Below are 20,331 nucleotides of genomic sequence, written 5' to 3'. Positions count from 1 at the left end.
TGAGTAACCAGAGTAGCTTTCCCCATAATAGACCCTATATGAGATTGGGTGGGGGAAACAGGGTTACAGTTATGAAGCAGATTCAGAGCAGAAATTGATGTACAGAGGCACATAATTAGATACATTTTATTATAATTCTAACACCTCTTCCAGCCAACAGAAGAGGGGACACACCAAAGTGTCCCACTGTCTCTTGAGCGTTGTGTGAAGTTCAATGTGCGCTCAGCGGCTTTTTTAACCTTGGTTCTCTGGGGGCTGATGTCCGTGCAGGCTGGTATGACAGGCAAAAGATTGGGATAACCCAAACATGTGGCTTAAACCTTAAACGTGACTATACCAGCACTTTCTAGAATTTAGTAGTAGATAGGCCCTTGTCTGACTACTTTGCAACATTGTAACAGAATACTAGTACTTCTGGAAGTTTTCTCTTACCTCCCTTTTAACCCTAAACTGAGTACAATCCCACAGGGGTGCTACATTATCTTTGTGTCCCATACAGTATTTCCTCTCTAACTCCTCTTTTTAACACTTTAAAATCTGATGCACATTGGGCAAAAGTTTAATATCTTAATAAAGTAAAGTAACAGGAATATACATTATATTCCTTGTATTTGCTTGTTTTTTGTTTTATAGCATGTAATTGTAGGCAATGATGCCAAGATTATATAACTAGCATTATTCCATTTAGTTATAGCTGCAGTTCAAGCTAACGGGATGCAGGATGCAAAATTCTGTGTGGAAGATCATGTGACCAGGCAGGCACTAGATACAATTGGTGCACTGCTAGAGAGAGGGCAGGGCTCAAGAGCCAGAGCCTGTCTCCGAAGAGGAAGGGGGTGTGACTTTGTAAATGGTTTCTATAGAAACAAAAATCCCTGCAACATTAGAATACATTAAAAATGTCTAAAAATTGTATTTTTTTAAAAATGCTACAAGTATTTTCTCATAGTGCAGAACTGATTTATTTTAAAAAAAATACACATGTAGGATATTGCTTGAACTGCTGCTTTAAGTTGTACCTGCTGCTACATTTTCATAATACTAAAGTAAAACAACTCTAGGTTAGTTTAAGATACATTTTGGCTTCAGGTTTATAAACCTCACTAAACTGCCATTTCGGTCCAAACACAGACCTTCATCAGGTGTTTGTACCGAAACATCAGTATTCTGAGTAAAATACTTTTTTAGAATGCCCAGATTGTTTTTTTATTGCTTTATTTTGTTTATATTCGGATTTCTGGCCTATCCTATTTTTCAGGTTTGTAAACAAATATTATTTTCTAATTTTTTTTTATTTTTTTTAATATTTTACCAGGAAGTAATACATTGAGAGTTACCTCTCGTTTTCAAGTATGTCCTGGGCACAGAGTTAAGACAAATAATACATGGTTACAGATACAGTTACATAAATGAGCAGGTTATACATTATATACAAGACATTGCATGCACTGTTAAAGATAATAAATATTATGGGCGTATGAAACAGTTACAGACCAGGTTAAAATGTGTGACAGCCTTAGATTTCAGAGAACTTAAACTGGTGGTGGATGTGAGAGTCTCTGGTAGGTTGTTCCAGTTTTGGTGTGCACGGTAGGAGAAGGAGGAACGTCCGGATACTTTGTTGAGCCTTGGGACCATGAACAGTCTTTTGGAGTCTGATCTCAGCTGATAGGTGCTGCATGTAGTAGGGGTGAGGAGCTTGTTCAGGTAGCTGGGTAGCTTGCCCATAAAGAATTTGAAGGCAAGACAGGAAAGGTGAACTTTGCCCCTAGACTCGAGTGATGACCAATCTAGTTCTTTGAGCATTTCGCAGTGATATGTGTTATAGTTGCATTGGAGAACAAAACGACAAATTGAATTGTAGAGGGTGTCAAGTTTGCTAACGTGGGTTTGAGGTGCCGAGCCATATACTATGTCTCCATAGTCAATAATTGGCATTAACATCTGCTGTGCAATACGCTTTCTGACCAGGAGACTTAGGGAGGATTTGTTCCTGTAAAGTACCCCTAGTTTGGCATAGGTCTTGGTTGTCAGGGTATCAGTGTGCATCCCGAATGTTAAGTGGGAGTCAAACCATATGCCCAGGTATTTAAAACTAGCGACAGGGGTTCGGGTGGTGTTAGCGTTGGTTCTAATCTGGAGCTCAGTCGCTGGAAGCTTTAAAAATTTAGTCTTGGACCCAAATACCATTGTTACAGTCTTGTCAGTGTTTAAAAACAGGTTGTTTTGGGAAATCCATTTTTCGAGTCTCAAAAAGTCAGACTGAGGTACGTGTTCAAGTCGTAGAGGCTATGGCTGTGTGCATATAAGATTGTGTCATCAGCATACATATGTATTGAAGCTTCCTTACAAGCTGTGGGAAGATCATTGATGAACACTGAGAAGAGTAGGGGCCCCAGAACAGAGCCTTGCGGGACGCCACAGGTGATATCCAGGGGGTTGAGTTAGAGCCTGAGATGGACACATGTTGGGATCTACCTGATAGGTAGGACTGAAACCAATTTAAAGCATGCTTCCCTATTCCAGAGCTCTGGAGTTTGTTAATTATGTGCTAGACATGAATACATATGTTCATATTTCAATCTCTTGGTAAATGTAGGCGTTTGTATGATCATTATCAGGCATCCTTTCTTTTTACATTCAACTTAAGTGGTTCACCCTAAATAAATAATTTTGCTTTATATTACTCAACAATAGGCCATCTGCCTGCTCCATGATGCTTACAGAGTCAAAGTCTTTTGGTAGTTTTTTTTGCACTGTACATTTTTTTTTACAATGAATATAAGAGTGCATTGTCTCTTTTGTTTTGTTTTTTTGTTTTTGTCTTGATGACAAGCATATGAAAAGTGCATATTCATCTAAATTTATGTGGATTATTTTGACAGTGTGAACTTACTGTGCCTTTATTCTTTTCAGGTTTCCTCATTTTTACAAATTTGAAACAAAATAAATACAGTTGTGTGAAAAAGAAAGTACACCCTCTTTTAATTCTATGGTTTTACATATCAGGACATAATAACAATCATCTGTTCCTTAGCAGGTCTTAAAATTAGGTAAATACAACCTCAGATGAACAACAACACATGACATATTACACCGTGTCAGGATTTATTTAACAAAAATACAGCCAAAATGGAGAAGCCATGTGTGAAAAACGAAGTCCACCCTATGATTCAATAGCTTGTAGAACCACCTTTAGCAGCAATAACTTGAAGTAATCGTTTTCTGTATGACTTTATCAGTCTCTCACATCGTTGTGGAGGAACTTTGGCCCACTCTTTTTATAATGTTGCTTCAGTTCATTGAGCTTTGTGGGCATTTGTATATGCACAGCTCTCTTAAGGTCCAGCCACAGTATTTCAATCGGGTTGAGGTCTGGACTTTGACTGGGCCATTGCAACACCTTGATTCTTTTCTTTTTCAGCCTTTCTGTTGTAGATTTGCTGGTGTGCTTGGGATCATTGTCCTGTTGCATGACCCAATTTTGGCCAAGCTTTAGCTGTTGGACAGATGGCCTCACATTTGACTCTAGAATACTTTGGTATACAGAGGAGTTCATGGTCGACTCAATGACTGCAAGGTTCCCAGGTCCCGTGGCTGCAAAACAAGCCCAAATCATCATCCCTCCACCACCGTGCTAGACAGTGCATATGAGGTGTTTGGGCTGAAATGCTGTGTTTGGTTATCGTTAAACGTGGCGCTATGCATTATGGCCTAACATCTCCACTTTGGTCTCGTCTGTCCAAAGGACATTGTTCCAGAAGTCTTGTGGTTTGTTCAGATGCAACTTTGCAAACCTAAGCCGTGCTGCCATGTTCTTTTTAGAGAGAAGAGGCTTTCTCCTGGCAACCCTTCCAAACAAACCATACTTGTTCAGTCTTTTTCTAATTGTACTGTCATGAACTTTAACATTTAACATGCTAACTGAAGCCTGTAGAGTTTTAGATGTAACTCTTGGGTATTTTGCAATTTCTCTGAGCATTGCACGGTCTGACCTTGGGGTGAATTTGCTGGGACGTCCACTCCTGGGAAGATTGTCAACTGTCTTGCATAATTTCACTTTTGAATAATATTTCTCACTGCAGAATGATGGACTTTAAATTGTTTGGAAATGTCCTTATAACCCTTCCCAGATTAATGGGCAGCAACAATTGCTTTTCTAAGATCATTGCTGATGTCTTTCCTCCTTTGCATTGCGTTAACACACACCTGAATGCTCCAGACCAGCAAACTGCTAAAACTTCAGCTTTTGTAGAGGTGGTCACACTTGCTGATGATCAATTAATGAAGGGCCTTTGATTAGCACCACCTGTCTGCCTTAGTTTTTCACACATCGCTTCTCCATTTTGGCTTTATTTTTGTTAAATAAATCATGACACAGTGTAATATGTTATGTGTTGTTGTTCATCTGAGGTTGTATTACCTAATTTTTAGACCTGCTAAGGAACAGATGATTTTTGTTATGTCCTGATATGTAAAACCATAGAATTCAAAGAGGGTGTACTTTCTTTTTCATACAACTGTATATTGCATTTGCCTGTATCAATTAATAATCCATATTATTTTTTAGCCTGCTGGTTGCAAATAGTCTTCGATGTTGATGATACATATATTTAGGAAATACATACTGTATCTCCATCCTCTTACCATTTTTTAATACTCTTGACAAACAATAATCTTTGTCCTTTGACCGATGGAACAGATGGGGCAGAAGCATATTGAGCTGTGATGCGTTGCGTCTCAACCACTGTTCCATAATTTGTTATGTAGTTTTAAAAATGTAGGCGTAAAGCTTAACTTCAAATTGTACAGCAACAAACACCAAGGTGCATACAGTACATACTGCTTTTATGTAGGTTTAGGTAGCGCGTATATCTCGCTGATGAAAGTATTCAGTACAGAATATAGATTACTATAATCAGACTTGGGCTACAAAGTTGTTGCTTTGAAATTTCAAGAACTAGCCATTTAAAAAAAGAACAGATAACTGTAAAATAGAGGAAGCCCCGAGAACAATAAGGTGAGGCAAAAACAGCAAAGAAAAAAAGAGCTATCTGTAAATATTTGGGCAAGCACTTTTTAGGGGAGGGGGTATTGGCACCAAGGGTATGTGGGTAGGCCTCCCGGCTGGGTAATGGGTGAGGGTGGTAAGGCCTCACGGGGTGGGGGTTAGTGGGGGAGGTTATGTAGGCCTCCCGAGTGGTGGGTGAGGGTGGGTTAACCCCTTAATGACTGTAGCGGTTAATAACCGCTATGGTGATTAAGGGGTTAGGAGACATTACATTGGCTATTGTGCTTGTTGTGTATGTTTTGCAGCACCGGAGGGGCATGGGCAGGATGAAGATGAGGATGATGACGGCCTTCATTGTGGGTGCCTGTAAAAGGTAAGTGTCATATATATTGACTGTATTTATTGTAATTTATATGTATTTAAAATGGGCAAATGCATTATTATCCATATGTGGATAATAGTTATTTTGCCCATTACTGTATTGTATGTGTTAGGGGGCGGGGGGATGTGTGTTATATATTGCTATGTTTATTGGGGGCAATTGGCCCCAATAAACATGCTATTGTGCCTTAACCCTTCATTGCCTTTGCGGTTAGCCGCTAAGGTAATGAAGCTGCTTTAATGTATTTTTATTATTAGTGTGCGGGAGCAGGGGGTCCCCTGAGCTGAACCGCATTGATTTCTGCCTCAGGGACCCCCTGCTTCCCGAGTTACAGGCCCCGGTTTGGGGCATCTGAGGCCAGTGTCGCTGCCATCTTTATAGAGCCCACGTCGCGTCTTGGACGCTATTAAGATGGCGGCGACACTGGCCCCCGATGCCCCATACCGGGCCTGTAACTCGGGAAGCAGGGGGTCTCTGAGGCAGAAATCAATGTGGTTCAGCTCAGGGGACCCCCTGCTCCCGCACACTATTATTAAAATATACATTAATGCAGCCTCATTACCATAGCGGATAGCCGCTACGGTAATGAATTATTGTTTATTGTTATGTGTGTTTTGACAGTAGTGTAGATGTGTAGGGGGTCTCCCGAGCTGAACCGCATTGGTTTCAGGTCCGAGGAACCCCTACTTCAGGAGATACAGGCCCCTTTATGGGGTGCCGGTATCCTCTGCAGAATGTAAATATCCCGGTCATGTGACGTGGAAGCTTTAAAGTGCAGGGGATACCGGCACCCCATAACGGGGCCTGTATCTCCTGAAGTAGGGGGTCCTCGGACCTGAAACCCATGCGGTTCAGCTCAGGAGACCCCCTGCTCATGTACACTATAATTAAAATGTATTTATTTAGTGTACGATCGCCTGTAACAGCCTTGCATGGAGATGGCAAATCTCCATGCAAATGTTACATGCGGCTTTTTTTTCTATCAGCTAGCGAACGGGAAGTTTCAGTGCGCTAGCAGAGGGAAAATACATTGCACGCACGATAAGCCAGTTTCTGGCACGTCCAATAGAAAATGGGCTCAGGGCCTTAGTGAATCGCGCCGCCGGCTTCATTTTTTATCGGACGTGCTAATTTTTTTCAGGCCAGCGCGAAAGCTCGGAGCTTAGTGCATAGCCCCCTATGTATACTGTTTTGAACGCATACAGTGTGCATATAATCTATGTTCCATTCAATTACTGCGCATGTGCACTTTATACCTACTGGATGGAACACATACTGGATGTGTTTTATAGAATCAATATGCATGCCTGCAGGAGCTACAAAACAAAGATGCTGAAAAAGCAATTGTTACCTTACTTATCCAATAGCTATGTTTTCTGTTGCATGTGGGTTCCTACACTGGATGTGTCTAGTCAAAATAGAACCAAAGCCTTTGGCAATGTGCCACAAAACTATTAAGCCAGTTGGCACTGTCTTTTATACGTTAACCGTAAGCTTTTAAACAAGCACCAACTCGTTGGTAACATTTACGTTCCTATTTTCCCCTGCCTTTTTACTTTGATAGTACCGCATGTAATATATTTGCCCAAGTAAAAATAACATAGGTAATAATATAATTCCCTATTAGATTTTTTTTCTAAAAATATTATACGTAATAATATGGAAGGGAGCTAAATTGCTAGCAATTTAGGTCATGCTTCCTCCTTCCTCATCTAAAAAGAACTTATTTATAAAATGTTTTACCTGGAAGTAATACATAGAGAGTTACCTTCGTTTTCAAATATGTCCTGGGCACAGAGTTATGATGACAAATACATGGTTACATTAGATGAACAGGATTATACATTATATATAAAGACATTGTATGAACAGTTAATCATAATGTATGTTATAGGTGTATGTAACAGTTACAGACCAGATTCAAATGTGAGACAGCTTTAGTTTTGAAAGAACTTAGAGGAAAGATGAACTTTGCGCCTAGACTCAAGTGGGGTCACTCTAGTTCTTTGAGCATTTTGCAGTGATGTGCATTGGAGGACAAAGCGGCATACTGAGTTGTAGAGGGTGTCTAGTTTTCTAAGTGAGTTTGGGGTTCTGTGCCATATACTGTGTCCCCATATCATAGCCTATAACTGACATTAGTATCTGCTGTGCAATACGCTTTCTGACCAGCAGACTTAGGGAGGATTTATTCATATAAAGTACAACCAGTTTGGCATAGGTTTTGAATTTCAGGCTATCAATGTCCAACCCAAATGTTAAATGGGAGCCACACCATATGCCCAGATATTTAAAACTAGTGGCAGGGGCTAGGATGGTATTAAAGTTGGTTCTGATCTGAAGCTCCATAATTGGTAGTTTTAAAAATTTAGCCTTGGTCCCAAATACCATTGTTACAGCCTTGTCAGTGTTTAAAAACAGTTTGTTTTGGGAAATCCAAGTTTCAAGTCTGAATAGTCAGATTGAAGTATGTGTTCAAGGCTGGAGAGTCAAGGGCTGTGTGCATATAGGATTATGTAATCCACATACAGTGTATTGAAGCTCCCTTACAGGCTGTAGGAAGATCATTGATGAACACTGAGAAGAGTAGGGTCCCCAGAACAGAGCCTTGCGGGACACTGCAGGGGATATCCAAGGGGTTGTAGTTAGAGTTCGTGATAGACACATGTTGGGATCTACCTGATAGGTATGAGTGAAACCAGTTTAAAGCATGTTCCCCTATTCCAGAGCAATTGAGCTTGATTTACAAGATAACAAAAGCCTTTGCACAATCTAGGAATATTGCACCAGTAAGTCGTTCCATTCCACACTGGATCTCATTGCAAACTTAAGAGGGTAATTGCCATGCAGTATTTTGGGAAAAAGCCAGATTGGAGTTGGCTAAGGAAATTTGTCTTGGTAAATTAATCGCTTATGTGGGAGTGGACACATTTTCCCATGACTTTGGATAGTATTGGGAGAAGAGAGATTGTCCTCTAGTTTGAAACAGTTTTTTGTCTCCACTTTTGAAGATTGGGACAACTCTGGCAGTTTTCCAGATCTTAGGGATTTGGCCTGCAGACAAAATAGAGTTGATTATTGAAGCAAGCGGTATGGCAATGGCTGGGGCACAGAGTCCTAGGAACTTTGATTACAGTAGGTCGGGTCCACATTGGCTGCTTAGTTTTAATTTGAGGAGCGCTTGTGTAATCTCCTCTCCAGATACTGGGACAAATTGAAAATTGTGGGCAGTGTTGGGAAAGGGTAGGACTATAGAGGTTCTCCCAGATCGAGCTTCATGTTTGCAGTTCAGGTTGTGCTTTGCCAATAGAGAAGTAGCACACCCCACAAAGTATTCACTGAATGTGTTTGCAATGTCAATGGGATTTTTCAGAGTAATATCATTTTTAATGATATTAGATGGCTACAAGGCTGGAATATATTGTTGATGACCTTCCAGAATTTTGCTGCATTTGATGTATTCTGGTGAAGATTGTCAGAGTAATATTGGGCTTTATTTAGTTTTGTTTGCCTTGTGCATGTGGCATCTGTAGCACAGGCATCTGTAGTTATTAAGATCCTTGGTAGTGCCAGTTACTTTGTAACTTTTGCACAAGGCATCCCTAAAATGGTAGAGGGCTATAAGGTCGGTTGTAACCCATGGAAGGTGGGCCCCACGTACTCTTATTCTGCATAGTGGAGCATGGTTATCACAGAGACTTTAACAAACTCCTGGACGAACACATGATTGAGTCTCACCCGACCATGTTCTTTGGTAGAATGGGTTCTGGTTTAAAAAGAAAATCCCAATTTTTCCAACCTTTATAAATGGCAATAGTATATCTATGGTTCAGCAATTGGTAGAGAGGGATTTATCACTCCTATCTAGGGGTTATAAATTTGATGCCATTAAACACGATCCGACACAAGGTAATCTCATTCAGGAGTACACAAAGCTTCCAAGGATTTGCAGACCAACAAATAATTAGTCATAAAAAATGTAGACAAGGGGGGAGGGGAGGGGGGAAGTGGTTGTACAGCATGAGAGTGATTATCGTAAGGAGGCTTGGCGCCTGCTTTGCGATGTTCACTCTTTTGCTGTTTTAGGGACAAACCCCACCCCTAGGTTTTCTAAAGATCTTAAAGAACTCCTTGATGAGCGATTTATTCTGGGTGTATTAAGTGATATAGAGATAGATTATTTATATAATCCCTTTCCACCATGCCTCTGTTTCACCATTTCCCGAAGATCCATAAGACATTGGTCTCCCCTCCTGGGAGGCCAATTGTCTCCAGTATTGGGTCTCTGGGAGATGGTGTTTCGAGATACGTGAATTTGTATCTACAGCCGATTGTACAGGCTTTGCCATCCTACATTAAAGATAGTGGGGATCTTATTCAACAGATCCAGGAACCTAGTAGGAAGCGGAATTTCATCTGGGTGTCCATGGATGTCACATCCCTGTTTACAATCATTCAGCATGATTTGGGGGGAGGCAGCAGTCCACCAATTTCTTAACACATCTGACTTATCACCTGCACAACTCACTTTTCTTTTGGATTGCATTGATTTTTTATTAACTCACAACTTTTTTCTTTTTGATAGTGTTTTTTATCGCCAAACAATGGGTACCAGCTTTGCCCCATCCTATGCTAATTTGTTCATGGGATGGTGGGGTTGTTCCACGTGTTTTGAGAGGGGAACAAGTTTAGGAATCCCATCATATTGTATAGACGTTTTATAGATGACCTATTATTTATTTGGGACAGGGATGTCACTTTACTTATGGAATAAATAGAAAGTTTAAATCAGAATGATTATCACCTCAAATTCTCTTACACTTTTAATTATCACCATATTCATTTCTTAGATTTATTATTAAATGTTGACACTTCATTACATATTCACACTGGTATATTCTGCAAAGCAAATGCAGATAATTCTTTTCTAAAAGAAAACAGCTGCCATCCCAAAAAAAATTATAAAACGCATACCCAAAGGGCAGTTTATTCGCCTCAGAAGGAACTGCTCAAAAGTTGAAGACTTCCATGAACAGTCCAGAGAATAATGTCCAGGTTTCAGGCAAGGGGTTATAAAGAATCTGACCTTATTAAAACTTACCAAGAGGTCTCTAAAATGACTAGATCAGATTTATTTCACAGAAGGCACAACGAATCCTTCAAGTCTGACACCCCACTGTTTATTACACTGTACAGCTACCAGGCTGACCAAATTAAATCTATCGTTAAGAAGCACTGGGGTGTCTTGACTATAGATTCCTTATTGAGACCATATGTACAGGATGGGCCAAAAATGATTTTCAGGAAAGCCAAAACTGTAGTGGGCTCTTTATCACCTACAATATTTCAGACGGAGGCCCCCTCGCCAGCGACATAACCTAAAAGGTCACATACTGTAGATGTAATCACTGCAAAGTCTGTGATAAAATGCAACAGCGCCCTATCTTTAAATGCCACATCACTAGTAAAGTACATACAATTTAGTCATTCATTAACTGCAAATCTCAATTTATTGTTTATTTGTTACAGTGTGGATGCTGAACACAGTACATGGGAAGCAGTTATACAATTGAAAATAAGGATTATGGAGCACGTTTGATTAATAATCAAGACTGATGTCAATCATCAATTATCTAATCATTTTTCGAATTGTCCCAGAGGAAACATTGAGAACTTTGGTTTTCAGGGGATTGAGTTTGTTCCATGCCCCCTAAGAGGAGGGGATCGAATTAGGATCCTCAATCAACGTAATGCCTATTGGATATACACATTGAAAACGAGGGTTCCAATGGGCCTAAACATTGATTGGGACCTTGATCATTTTTTTTTATGGTCATCCTCTTCCATATCAGTTTTTGTATATGCTAATCATAGGAATAATCCCGACCAAATATTGTTAATTATAAATTAGTACACTAAGGAGCCTATTCTATAAGGCTTCATAAAAACAATCGCTGCACCGCCAGTTTTTTGAGCATTGCTATTACGGTATTCAGAAAGCCTCGATTACCTGTGATAGCAAAATTCCCAAAACAGGCGAGTAGTCGGCGACGTGATGATCGCCTCTCTCAAAAGGGCTTACTGTATCGAGTGCTCACCACAAACAGAACGTGACTGCGAGGCTGAGGTGGGGATGTCAGAATACAGTGACCTACAACCGTGTAACCGCGTCCAGATTGCAGAGTCTAGTCATGTAACTGGGTCAGGGTAGGAGAGGTTAGAATGGTTGTGATACTCGCCGTGGTCTGGGGCTGGAGACGTCGGATGGTCATTGTGCGTAGCCGGCGTCTAGGAGTAGAGAAGGTGGGAGTCCAAATGCAAGACGAGGTCAGGGATCAGAGAAGGCAGCGGTCCGGGTACAAGCTGAAGTCAAAGGTAGAGAAATCAAGACAGAATGCAAGAGCAAAAGGAGGGCAGCAGGATGCTTGATGCAAGCACTTCAAAACATAAACAGAAGCTTATGCTCAGCCAAATTGGAGGAGGATTTGGTGAGCATAAATAGGTTGCCAATAACAGGTTGGTGCAGGGTAATGAATGAGAACCGCCCCCTCAGATATATTCAGTCCACCAATAGGCAGGGCCGGGAAGAAGAGCAGGTGCAGAATAATTGATTTTGTTAACCCCTTGCATGTCCCTGGGGGTGCGGTGCCAGTGTGGAGTGGGGCGGGGCCTAAGGCCGATCGTGAGGTGTGCCCCCGACTGACAGCATGACTCCTGTGCAGAGCCTCACCTCTCCCGTTGTGGGGCGAGTCGCGGGGCCGAAGTCCAATCCTCACACTTACCCGCCGATTTTTTTCCAGCTGCTGAGAGAGCTGCACAGAGCGAGCCACCTCTCCCTGCGCATATCTCGCCAGCGATCGCAAGATTTGAATATACATTTTAATACTAGTGTAGATGAGCAGGGGGTCTCTGGAGCAGAACCGCGTTGATTTTTTTGGTCCAGGGACCCATGCTTCCCGAGATACAGGCCCCTTTATGGGGTACGAGTATCTCCAATGCAGTTAAATGTCTTGCGTCACGTGACCATGGGAATAAAATGCATAGGAGATACCGGCACCCTATAACGGGGTCTGTGTCTCGGGAAGCAAGGGGTCCCCAGATCTCAAATCAAGGTCTGCTCATGTACACTAGTATTAAAATGTATATTAAAACAGCTTCATTACCTTAGCGGCTAGCCGCTAAGGCAATGAAGGGGTTAAACCTCAATAGCCTGTTAAGGGATGATGTCACATCCTTTAAACTAATTTAACATATCACATGGTATAGGAACCAATCTGATTGTCTTCAATCCCTTTGGCTGCAATACCATGTGATTTGAGACATGTGGTTTTAAGGATGTGACGTACCTCCCTTGCAGCCGACGTCACATCCTTTAAAAAAAAAAAAGAGGCGGGCACATGATACAGCGTCCAATTGGATTGGAGCTGTACCATCTGACCCTAAAATGTGACATCCAGGCCCTATAAAAGGCCTGTTCCGTCTCATTTTAGCACAAGAATACGTTGAGGCAACTTCCGTTGCTGGATAAAATTAATTCAATAATTTAATAGATTAAATTAAATCAATAGAGAATGAAGAGCATGAAGATGGGATGAAGTGCACTTGAAGAAATAAAACAATCTTTCAAGAGTACAGTTCACTGAGCCTCAAGAAGAAAGAGTGTAATCTGCCTGTTCTCACGAATGCAGGGCCGCTAACAGGGGGGGACAGCTGAGACTGCTGGCCCGGCCAGTCAAGGGGCCTGGCCTCCCTGCCGGCAACCCTACAGTTCACTCTCTGCAGGCAAGAAGAGCCATCCCCTTTTCCGGCTTCCACCACCATGTCCCTCCTCTCCTGCAGTACTGAAGGGTCCTTCCCTAAGCTGGCCACCGCTCATCTATCTCTCCCTTCTCCAGGCTCCTGTGGGCCTGCATGGCCCTCCTGTGCACTGGCCCTTTGTCTGTAGCAGGCTCCAAGATAAGACCACATCTAGAGTGTGTGTGACTGTATTTGGGGAGGCGGGCTTATTGTATTTGTGTGTGTGTGTTTGGGGAGGGGACTTATTGTGTGTGTGTGTGTGTGTGTTTTGGGAGGGGAGCTTATTGTATGTGTGTTTTGGGAAGGGGGCTTATTGTGTGTGTGTGTGTGTGTGTGTGTGTGTGTGTGTGTGTGTGTGTGTGTGTGTGTGTGTGTGTGTGTGTGTGTGTGTGTGTGTGTGTGTGTGTGTGTGTGTGTGTGTGTGTGTGTATTTGGAAGTGGGTTTATTGTGTTTGTGTATTTGGGAGGGGACTTATTGTGTTTGTATTTGAGGAGGGGGGCTTATTGCGTGTGTTGGGAGGGGGAGCTAATTGTGTTTGTATTTGTGTGTGTGTGTGAGGATTCGCCGTCCCGGCATTCAAGGACCATCTCCTCACCTTACTGGCCCTCTGGTGACAGACACTCAAGATGTGCATCCTGCTGGTTCTGTGACACGTGCACGGACCTTGCGCAGTCTGCTCAGGCATCTGCGGTGCCTGTTCCCGCCCCTCACCTGGGTGTACGATGCGGGCGCTCATCCAGCCTTCCCGCTGACACGCGCGGTAAACTCCGCCCCCGCTCTGTTGATCAACAGAATGAGCGTGGCAGTGACACGCGCTCTAGGCTCCGCCCCCACTCTGACGTCTCGCAGAACCAGCGAGTAGTACTCGGGAGGAGTAGTACTCTCTCTAAACCCTGACCTCTGAAACCTGTGACATGTGTGGGCTGCGAGCAACCTCCTACCTGATCAGGCTGCATCATCGGGCACACCTGCGTGCACCAGCAGCCTATGAGGTTTCACTTCCTTGTTACTCCTCTGCTTGCTTTTGGAGCCTCCTCCTTTATATACCCTTCACTTACAGCTTACCTTCGCTGAGCATAGTCGTGGTGATGCTGTGCCTTGCCACATCTAGTTCCTGTACATTGCCTTGCCTGACCTTGTTGTTGTTAACCTCTCGTTGCCTCAACCCTGCTTGTACCTCGGACTCCTACTCTCTCTACTCCTGATCTGGCTTGTTGACCTTTCTCCTGGCTCCTGTCTTGACCTTGGCTGAAGTACTCCTACGATCCGACTATCTCCTATCCTGCACCTGGCTACGTACCCCGACCATCCGATACTCTCCAATCCTGATCCTGGCAACACACACTGACAATCCGCAACTCTCCACTCCTGAACCTGGCAAGTACCTCAACTACTCTAATATCTATAATCCTGACCTGGCCTGAACGACTACTCTACACTCTAGGCACGCCCGCGTGGCTGTGGGTCAGCGTATCCCAATTCCCTGCCTCAGCACCGCGGTCACGCTTCGTTTGTGGTGAGCTACGCGTTACAGTGTGTGTGTTTGGGGTGAGGGGCTTATTGTGAGCATATGTGTATGTTTGGGGAGGGGGCTTATTGTACATATTTGTGTGTATTTGGGGGGCTTAATGTGTGTATTTGGGGAGGGGGACTTATTGTGTGTGTGTGTGTGTATCTGTATCTGTATTTAGGGAGGGGGCTTATTGTGTTTGTGTGTGTGTGTGGAGGGGGCTTAATGAGTATGGGATGGAAGGTGAGAGGGGGAGTGGAAGACGTGGGGGAGTAAGGGAAGGAAAGGGTGGCAGGGGAGTGTAAGAGGCGTTGAGAGAGCTAGGAGGTGTGTGAGGAGGGGAGTGTAAGAGAAAATAGAGGGGGTTCTCGCAATGTCGCCGACATGTGGGTGGGGGGCCAAGGTAGAAACTTTAGTCATGGGCCCTGGGAAAGCTGTCTGGGGCCCTGGACACAGGGTCAAACTGTACCTTAAGGTTGGAGGAAAGGAGATTTCACCAGCAACAAAGGAAAGGGTTATTTACAGTAAGGGCAGTTAAAATGTGGAATTCGTTACCCATGGGGAGTGTAATGGCAGATACAATAGATTTGTTCAAATAACAAATAATTAAATATTGTAATGTTGTTGATCAAGGGAGTAATCTGATTGACATTGTTGGAGCCATGAAGGAATTTATTTTTTCCCCTTATGAGGCATTGTTGGATAATATTTCAGTGGGGTTCTTTGTTTGCCTTCCTCTGTATCAATATACTGTACAGTAAGTACAAATATAGGATAAATGTCTGTAATCTAAATTTAACATAGCTGGAATTTGTTGGACATATGTCTTTTTTCAACCTTATCTAATATGTTACTATGGAACAGATTTTACATATGAGTGCCCTGTTTTGAGCCTATGAGAATTTAGAGGATAATTTCTTATTGGATACATTGACTGTTGCATTACAGGCTAAGCACCATTATATCAGTAATACAGAATAATCTTCTTCAAACCATTATAATTTCTAAAATATTTTAACACTATGAAAGGAACATGCATATTTTGTTTATATTTGCTCCTGAGCTTGACCTTGAACCCTGCAGCTGGAGTTTATAGGCTTAACCTGAACTCCCTAAATATTGCTTTAAGTGAAATGCGCATTTGGTTGGAAAATTATTTCAGTATGTCAGCCTTAAATCATTATTCTTTCCGGTTGAAAACAAAACTCTCCCTTCAACTGTTACAAAATATGGCGATATTTAATTGAGTGAGTCATCCCAGAAGTGTTGTATTTCAGTTAAGGGGATTTCTACAAGTACAGTATTGTTGGCAGATATCGGCACTGTTATGAGGAAATAAAGAAATAGAAATGTTATATTGAAAGCTTCATCCTTAAATTAGTGCCACCATGTAAAATGTGATCTATTTGTGTAAATGAGCACCGTTTTTTTAATTGATCATGTTATAATGACCCATAATGCAACCCAGTACTATATATTTACAGAAGACTACTGTACATAAACTCTCAGACAGAATGAACCCGCTATGGCGACATTCAGAAACCTCTGATACAGATTTACGTAGAGCCGTCCCATTAAATTCCATTTCTCTGTTAGCTGCGATATCGGTGCTTACAGAATCAGTCCCAATGTCAGTTAATACAAGAAACAAAGAAATCCAGAGCAACATCCAATGTGACAAAAATACAGTGAAATACCTACTGTATATATCTCTTGAACAAAAAGGGTCATTTAGTTAACCCTGCGAGCCACTTATAAGTATAAGCCTGCGAGCCACTTTCAAGGCATGACCATAATATTGAAGGTCCTAAACACTACATGACCATAATATCGCAGGTCCTAAACACTAACTGATTAAAATCCTTATTTTTTATTTTTTTAAAAATATTTTTCCTTTATTGGTGTCAGACAGCGTATTGGTACATGTTACAGACATTGGCAGACGAGCCATCACAGGAGTACGGCGCGGTACATGTACATAGCATGGGCGGAGTTGATGACACACAATAGTCCATTTTCCCATTTTCAGTAGTGAAAAAGAGAGGGGATGACGAAGGAGGGGTGGATAGTTGGGAACGACTTGGACAAAGAGAGGGGAGGGGGGGGAGGTTTGGGGTTCGGAGGTCAGGGGGCTAATACTGCGATAAAGTTTATGTGAGAGTTGGGGCGCCTGATCCTGGCCAAGGTTCCCAAATTGAGTAAAACTGCGGCATTTTTTGTTTCAGCATTGCCGTCAGTCTTTCCATACTCATAATTCCATCCATCCTTGCGATTACCGTTCTTCTGGAGGGGGCTTTGATTTTCTTCCAAGCCGCTGCTACGCACCATCTAGCAGCCGTTAGTATCGCTGCTGTGAGTCTAGCTATAGGGGTGGGGAGGTCGTCGATTGGTTTTCCCAGCACGTAGGTCAGGGGGTCCAGGGGTATTTCTACATCCAGGGTCTCGGTCAGGAGGCTGTGGATCCGGGTCCAGAATTTTTGGATCTCTGGGCATGTCCACCAAATGTGGGACATGTCCCCCCTTTGACCGCATCACCTCCAGCATTCGTCTGGGGTGCCTGGGTAGATTTGGCTCAGTCTACTCGGGGTCAGGTACCAGTGAAATAATATTTTGTAGATATTTTCTTTTGTGACGGAACAAATTGATGTTTTGGTAGCTGCCTCCCAGATATCCTCCCGTCCTCAAGGTCTATGTTGGTGTTTAGGTCTTCGCTCCACTTTTGCATATACTGTACAAATGGTTAGGGGGGGACTGGGCCGCCTCTAGTGTTTTGTAAATCTCTGAGATGAGGCCCCTTTGGTACTCACCTCTGAGGCAAAGGGTCTCAAATCTGGAGCGCGGTTGGAATTTTAGGCTGGGGGATTGGGTTCTCAGAAAGTGCCGAATCTGCAGGTATTGGAATATAGGGCGATCAGGGGACGTTAGTTTGATTCGCAGTTCCCGGAGGGGCATGACCTCATCGTTTTCCAGTAAGTCCGCAACCACTCTGATATTTAGGCCTTGAAATTGGCTGAATTGGGATCGGGAACAGCCGGGCGAGAAATCCGGGTTCCGGAATAGGGGGGTCAGTTGAGAGGGGGTTGAAGCTAGGCCATATTTCCATTTGGTTTTTAACCATGTCGACCACGTGCATCTCATCGCCCCGAGGCTGAGTCTCAGGGGCTTCTTACTTTTGTGGGCCTGGGTCCATAGTAGGGCTGAGAGGGGGGTCGGGGTCGCGTGGTGCGTCTCTATCTCTAACCAGCAATTAGAGGCGGGGGGTTGTTCCAAACCACCGCCTGCCTCAGCTGGGCTGACTGGTAGTATCGAACTACATCCGGCGCCCCCAGACCCCCTCTCGTCCTCGACGCCAAAAGTACCGACCGTGGGACCCTGGCTCTCCGTTGTTGCCCGATGAAGCGCAGAATATGGGCCTGGATATTTCTCAATTCTGCTAGTGGGACGGGGACAGAGAGGGTCTGAAAAAAGTAGAGCAAACGGGGAAGGATATTCATTTTGGTGGATACTATTCTGCCGAACCAGGAGATCTGGTGGGTTTGCCAGGTCTCAAGATCTCTTATGATCTGACGGAAGAGGGGAGGGTAGTTGGTTTGGTATAGTGAGCCATATGAGCTCGCTATTTTAATCTCAAGATACTTGATATGGGAACTATTCCATTTATATTTAAATTTCTTTTGTAGGGCTGTCCATATGGGGTTCGGTAGTGAGATATTGAGGGCCTCTGACTTGTCTGTGTTGACTTTATAGTCTGACAGTCGGCCAAATTGGTCTAGAAGTTTTTCTAGGTTGGGGAGGGAGGTGAGGGGATCTGATAGGGTAAGAACAATGTCATCGGCGAACAGGGAGATTTTATATTCCCTGTCTCCGACTAGGATTCCTTTTACAGTGGGTTCAGTTCTGGGGGGTGGGGTAGGGGGGGTTGAGGAGGGATGGCGGGGGGGGAGGAGGGAGTAGAGGGACCGGTGTGGGGAGGGGGGGGGGTCCAGCAGCTGTCCCTGGGAGGAGGTGTCTGTTAGGAGAGTCCCTGGCTCTCCGGTCCCGGAGTCGGGCCTCCTCGAGTTGGGGCCCGGGTGGAAGTCTCGTTCGTAGGGATCACGAGAGGACGGCTTCTGTGGAGCTTGGGGAGTGGCGCGGGTGCTGTTCCTCTACGCTGGCGCCTGGAACTCCGCGGGTGCAGCTTCGGTTCTCTTGGCATCGGGGGGGAACGGGAAGGTAAGTAGACAGTATACTTGTGTTTGAAGGGGGGGGTAGGGGGCAAGGGAGGGGGGATGGGGTAGGGGGGGGGGGAATAGCAGTGGAGGGGGGGGAGAGGGGAGGAGGATGGGGGGAGCTGAGGGAAGGGGGGGGAGAAGAAAGAGGGGGGGGACAGGGTATGGGAGGGGGGGGGCGAAGGTTTGTGGGCAGCTGTGTTGGGGCCTGCAGGGCCCATGGGGACTCTCGTTCGTTGAGGGTTTTGGTGGCAGTTATCTGCTTCGGTCTTTAGGGCCTCTGGGTCTGCGTGGGATGTCTGTGAGGGCGTCCTGTGATTTTTTGAGTTCCAGCAGGCAGCGGGGACATCTGGATTCACCGGAGTCGCTGACTAGCCAGTCTCTCCGATGCTCGGGGGGTTTCTTGGGGGGCCGTCTCCGACGTCGCATCCGTGCGGGGGCGGTTGTTCTTCTGTGGACGGAGGGGATCCCTAATGCTTGTAGGAAGTCCTTTGCGTCTTCAGGGGCAGACACTGTATGGTGGCGGCCATTGCGGAGCACCACCAACTTAAAGGGGAACCCCCAGCGGTATTTAACCCCTTGGTCTCTGAGGTGGGAGGTAAGTGGACGCATCGCATTTCTTTTATTTATTGTTAGTTGGGAGAGGTCATTGAAAAGCTGGATTTGCACACCGTCCATTGTCACGGAGCGTAGGTCCCTGGCAGCCATCATGATGCGTTCCTTTGCAGAGTAAGCGTGCATTCTAAGCACCACATCTCTGTGACGGTTGGGGTCTGATGACTTTGGGCCCAGGGCTCTGTGGGCTCGGTCGGTGTGCAAATCATGGTCCGATAGGTCGGGGACAAGCTGTAGGAAGAGTCTGCGGAGGTAAGGTTGAAGTTCCTCGTGCGTGATGTCTTCAGGGATATTTTTGAGGCGAATGTTCTGCCTCCGTTCCCTATTTTCCAGGTCCTCGAGCTTGTTTGCATGTCGCGGATCGCATCCCCGCATCTTAGTACTTCTTCGTGGGTCGTGGGTCGTGCTTGCTCATTTGTAATTCCCTCCATTTTCACCTCTAGGTCCTCTGTCCGCTCCGTCAGCGCTCCCACTTCGGCGCGTATAGTTTGAAGGGCTTTTTCCGTGTCCTCTTGGATCCCCCTCCTCATTCTAGTGATAAGGGAGTCAAAAAATTCTTTATTTAAGACGGGGGGATCCGTGTCAATCGGGCTCTGCCGGCCCCTGCGCGCCTCGTGCTCTAGTTCTTCCTCGGCGCCATCTTGCCCATCGGGGCTGATATCAGCCAGGCGCTGTGCCGGGGGGAAGAACTTGGTGACGGGGTACTGGCTCTTCTTTTGCGCCTTCCCTGTCATCTCTCCGGTGTTTGATCTCGATGTGGGGTCCAAATTCGGGGAGTTTGGGGTGGGGGAAAAGCTTATTCTGTTA

Source organism: Ascaphus truei, chromosome 2 (assembly GCF_040206685.1).
Source record: "Ascaphus truei isolate aAscTru1 chromosome 2, aAscTru1.hap1, whole genome shotgun sequence".
Taxonomy (NCBI): Eukaryota; Metazoa; Chordata; class Amphibia; order Anura; family Ascaphidae; genus Ascaphus; species Ascaphus truei.
This window is presented reverse-complemented; position numbering follows the sequence as displayed.